Source organism: Poecilia formosa, unplaced genomic scaffold (genome assembly GCF_000485575.1).
Source record: "Poecilia formosa unplaced genomic scaffold, Poecilia_formosa-5.1.2 Scaffold475, whole genome shotgun sequence".
NCBI lineage: Eukaryota > Metazoa > Chordata > Actinopteri > Cyprinodontiformes > Poeciliidae > Poecilia > Poecilia formosa.
The window spans coordinates 89440-94813 of record NW_006800414.1 but is presented as its reverse complement, the minus strand read 5'-3'; the positions used below and the strand labels follow the sequence as shown (position 1 = coordinate 94813).

The following is a 5374-nucleotide window of genomic DNA, read 5'->3' as shown; positions in this document are numbered from 1 at the left end:
TAAAGAAAAATCCACAGAAAAGCCACACCAGGCTACAAGCCACATGGTTCAAAGCGTAGGAAAAAAGTAGCGGCTTATAGTTCAAAAAATACTTTTAAAGCTACATCTGAGTTTTGAATAATTTCGATAATGTGTTTTTCTGTTTCTTTTCTTTGGGTGAAAAACTGTCATTTTAGGACACAGTGTACTTAATGGTACAAAAATCCCACAAAAACATTAGTGGTTGTTCAGCTCTCATCCAGAGATGATGGACTGTAATTATTGGTTTTGTGTTTTCTGGAGTTAGTCCCGTATCTGCAGGGACATAAAGTCGCTCATCAGCTGCTGGAATCTTTCTCTGTTTGTGGTGGTCCAAGTATTTTGGAATTTAAATGTTTACTAAGTGCAATTATATTTGCAGTCAATAGACATTTTAAGAACATGAAGCAATAGCAGCATAGACAATGGGATAAGAACCGTAACATTAACTAACATGTCTTTGCTCTTTGTGCAAACAGTTTATTAGAGACTAGGACTGATCAGTGTCAAAGAAGAAGCTTCCCTTGTTAACTTGAGCAGATCTCCATCTCGGTGAACACCCACTGCTCAGGTTTAGAATGGACTAGACTGGTGTTCTGTGATAGAGAAACATGAAATGGAAACCAAACCTGCTTCTGACAACAAATACCATTTTCACACAGTTTCTGTTGGCAGATTTGCAGGTTAAAGCCTGCAGTGAGCTGAGCTTGCTGCAATTGATTCTAAATACGTACAATTCAACAATGCATCTTGTGACTGAACACTATGTAGTTAACATGGCTTTGAGAGGTAAATGGCAGTAGTTATTACGTTCAAATAGGAATGTAGATAAAGATACAGTGGAGAAAAAACATAATCAATTAAGAATGGTCATCCTACAGTTATAACCACAACGTCTACCCGAGGTACTGCAGATGCTGAGTTAATGTTTCAAAATATGATTAGCTGCAGTTATTACATTGTGCTGATGTAAATATTGTAGCGTGTTGGTCCTTTTTTGACAGTGGGTTGGTTTAAATTTAGAGCAGTGTTTGTGCTGATCGTTATGGAGCGATCTACTGATGGCCTGAAGGACTGTGCAGAATTATTATATTTCTATCATGAAATCATAAGAAACACCAGAAACTATTGTAGGGAGAAAAGTAATTCTATATCTTAAAAGATCTTTTTTAGACTGAGACCATATTAATTAAGAGAAGCGATGGGAAAATAGAATATAATATTACAGCTAGCTTTATCAATATTCATACTGATTTAAATCACATTTAATTCAGTGAAGAAGTTTGGAAATGAGGCGGATAACTCCCAAAGCATTGTAAGGCATAATAAATGAGATATTATATTGAAATATTTTCTTATTTTTTTAAAAACATTTTTAATAAAAAATTACACTTTGAAAGTGATTTACACCATTAATGATCAGTAGAATGCTTGAATATGTGTTATCCTTGCTGGCCAACTTTTAGCATGTCTCCATTGGTATTTTGATCAATCATCATAACCTCAAGTGTTTGAGGTTATGAGGCCTCATTACCATAACCCCAGTCTGGAGCTGTTCTCCACACATTCTGTTACTGATTCTAGTGGAGACTCTGGCTGGGCCACTTCAGACTTCATTTAACTTTCAGTCAGAAAAGTCAGATGGGTCCAGTTAAAAAGTTACTCTGACTCTACAGCTGCCAGGTGTTTACATCAGTTTCAGATAACTGTATGTTAAAATGCTGCAGTTAAGACTGCATGTTTTTAGCTGTGGAACATTCCAGAGCTAAAGCTCTGGAATGTTCCACATCTCACTGAGAGGCTGCTGGGAAACGTAGATATTGCTGTTAGCTCCCTGTCCTGTGGCAGGGAGCTACAGGACAGGACATGATTCTCAGCAGCATTGCTGCTGGGTTTGACCAGGGCTGTGAGAGCTCAACTGGGTAGTGATGGGTAGATGAGGCGTCATGCATCGTTTCGACCCAAAGCAAAACTGTGTTGATTCTGTGTTGATACTGTGTCACTGAATACTGACACCTGCTGGACATTAAAAATTCCTACAGGCAACGTAGTGATTTGATGACCTAGTCCATACAATAAGATTTAAATCTTTGTAGTTTATTGTATATTATATATTGTATTATGTCATATCTTCAGTTAATTTTAAAATATATCTGATATTCTTAGATGCAGTCAATAAATAATGTGAACATGTACCATAAAGTGAAAATTTAAGTGAATTTGTTTGGAATGAAGATGCTTGTGGACTGTTTTTGTTTTGTTTTTTCACAAATTTTCACACAAAAAAAAGTTTTTCCAACATTTTGAAATTTAGTCTGTTATGCTTTTTGGACACAATTTCTCCTGCAGTAGAAAAAAATGAAGTAAACACTACATTTACCGGTATATGAAATAATTTATGAAAAGCAACTGAATACTTTGTGGAATGGCTGCATATCTGAGTTTATCTAGGTGTATCTGGGACTTCACTCTCATGCCTGGCTCATAATGTCTCAACATTAAAAAGGTGGATTTATTTAAATAAGACAGTTTAGTCAAACATATGCGACACTTAACCTGCAGAACATGATATGAAAGTAAACTAAGAGTCAATTTCAGCTGAATTTTTATTCAGATAGATCAAGTAGAAACTGACAAGAACTGGATGAAACAACAAAATGAAAACAAATTTATTTTCCATTAAGATCAAAATGGTCCCACACTGCAGAAACCTTTCGTTTGCCTTGAGGCTGCTCCATAGTTGGTGCTATGCTGTAAAAGACCAAGAATTCATTTGGCAAATGCATCCCGTTGACAGATTCGCTTCCTTAGAAACAGTTTGGTGCATGGATGTCATTTCAAAACGGTTCCTGTATTGGTCACGTGACTTACTCAAAGCAATACGCGCACCGACACAGGTTTTGGTCTATGGGCTTCACATATGCGCCGACGCATCGATGTTGCCGGACCCATCACTACAACTGGGATTTCCAAACCAAGGGTTATGAAGCACACAGTTTATTTTCTTCAGTTTAATTTCTCTCCTTATTGAATGAGTTCATAAGATGCTCACTGTGCTGCTGGATATGCCGCCCCCTATCATGTCTCTATCAGCACACCACATGCTGATTTAACTTATCAAATTTCAGTCCTTATATCTATATTACAATCACAAAGAACTAGGGATGCACTGTTTTATTGGCCAGCTGATATATCTGTGCCGATTTCCCTAATTTTAGGAAATCTGTGATCGTCCGATTTTTACATGTGGAGCTGATCTTAACCACAGCTTTTGTCTACCTCGGCAAAGGTATTTAAATCAACTGGTATTTTCTTCTGCTCAGCCGGTTTGACTAGCAGACCGGCACACCAGATCAGGACTATATGTTTGCAGGTAACAATAGTTAACAATAGTTAGTTTGCTTTTGCAACTCATCAACTTTCTAGTTACATTTAGCAACATTTTAGACAAAAAAAAAAAATGGTGTTGGCCAAAATCGGAATGGGCAGGTCACAGTAATCTGTGATCGGCCAGAAAACTGCAATTGGTGCATGCCTACAAAGGTCTGTTACTGAAAATTTTGGTGGTCTGTTGTATATCAAGTGACTTACATTAAATTTCTAATAGCTTTTTTTTTTTTTTTTTCATTTTTCTCTGCCTTTGATGGCCTCACCTGATGTGGACTTTAATAGCCAAGATCCTGCAGTTCATGGATAGTTGTTGGGATATTCTTGTATATAAAGTAATATTTAAATTATAGGTTTTCCCTAATCCTTTCTTCTTTTGAGACAACATAGTAATTCACAGTTCAGTTGTTAATTGTGTAACTTGATATGTTCCTTTTAGATTAAAAATGGTTTTATTTATCATCATTATTCTCCTTTTTTTGGAAGAAACTTGTAACGATGTTTGTACTGAACTGTGATATTTTGTTTTATATTGATTGTACCTTGAAGAACTACAGATTTTTCCCACATTGTTCCATGTCATTTTCTAAATTGTCTGTATGCAAGCAAAATTTGGCAGGTTTGTTAGCAACAAACAATGGTTTAGATTTTTTTTATGATTGCTCTGTGAGGTTGCTATCAGTACTTCTCTTACCTGTAGTCAACCTCTCCATTGTTTCACACTTTTTTTGTCTTTTTTTTTCAATCAAAGTCACTGATTTTGAGATAATGCTTCAGAAATATTTGCAAGGAATGTTGCGATATTTGCTCCTGCAAATACGGCTGATCTGGAGTCTTTGTTTTGGTTGAAAACATCAGTCCCTCCATGATGTTGCAGTTATCAATGTACATTCCCTCATTATATGCAGATATAGCCTTTCCTCAAATTTGACCAATCACCTTAGTGTTTCTTATGCTTCCTTCTTTTCTGACCAGTCATCGTAACTCATTAAAATTTTGACCAGTCCCTTTAGCCTTCTTCTAATTTAACTTTCTGCTTCAAAATGTCTCTTGAAAGCTGAACCACGACATTGCAACATCCTGAAAGGACTGACCTATCGAACAGATTTGTTCATGTCCTCCCTTACCAAAACAGGACTCGTGTCTTTCTGAGTGTTATACAATATTAAGGCCGATCACTTTCAGAATCACAGTTCAATATGTATGTGTATAAACACCCTATTGAATTTCATTAAGCAGCATTGCAGTGCAGGTGTCATGTATCCACCTCAGGGTGGTCTGCCTGGATGCTGCAGTGACTGCAGCCTTTGGTCACAGTAGTTGCAGTGTTCTGCAAAGTAGAAACAGTTTTTTTCTCTGTGTGACTGCAGCACATTCTTTCAGTGAGCCAATCCATTTCTAACAGTCTCTCACATCATTAGAGATATTTGCAATGAGTCACTTCAAACACCACGTTCTCCCTCTATGTAATTTATTTCTTACATGTTTTATTCATGTTTTTATAATTCCTCTCTCTATTTCCACTCTTGACATATTTGCTTCCGTGGTTTTTGCAGCACAGTCGCGTTGGACATGCAGCCAAAGGTCTTTTTCCATAGTTGTTATGAGGAACTTCAGCAGCCTAGCACATTTTTAGAATACATTTCATCTTAGCTCGGCTCTGGAGAACCAAAAAGGCTTAAATGCTTGTCTCTTCTAGTGGAAAGGTCCTCTGGGAGAAATAAAAAAGAAGTCTTTGTCTTAAGTTCATGTTATATCAGAGTGCCTGAAAAGATCTCTTAATATAAGTGATCTTATATGGTCTTAGAACAGGGGTCCCCAAACTACGGTCCGCGGGCCGGATCCAGCCCGTCTCCACATTTGGTCCGGCCCCCTGAACAATACCAGGGAACCTTCAGATTTTTTTTTTTCATTTATTGTATTTTCCTGTTTATATGTGGATTTTTCTTCAACCCCCAGGGGGCTGTTT

The 5374-nt window shown here is 37.1% G+C and overlaps 1 protein-coding gene and 1 long non-coding RNA gene across 2 annotated transcripts in view; one reads left to right on the top strand and one right to left on the bottom strand.

Moving 5' to 3' along the window:
- LOC103156343 (xenotropic and polytropic retrovirus receptor 1 homolog) overlaps positions 1 to 5374 on the top strand; it is a 45031-nt gene that overhangs the window by 2820 nt on the left and 36837 nt on the right. The gene's annotated exons all lie outside the window — the stretch shown is intronic.
- The window catches only part of LOC107833890 (uncharacterized), a 19502-nt gene that overhangs the window by 10782 nt on the left and 3346 nt on the right, over positions 1 to 5374 (bottom strand). Inside the window, exon 2 of the long non-coding RNA XR_001659666.1 lies at positions 1624 to 1629. This is a non-coding gene — a long non-coding RNA (uncharacterized LOC107833890). The remainder of the gene's footprint in view (positions 1 to 1623; positions 1630 to 5374) is intronic.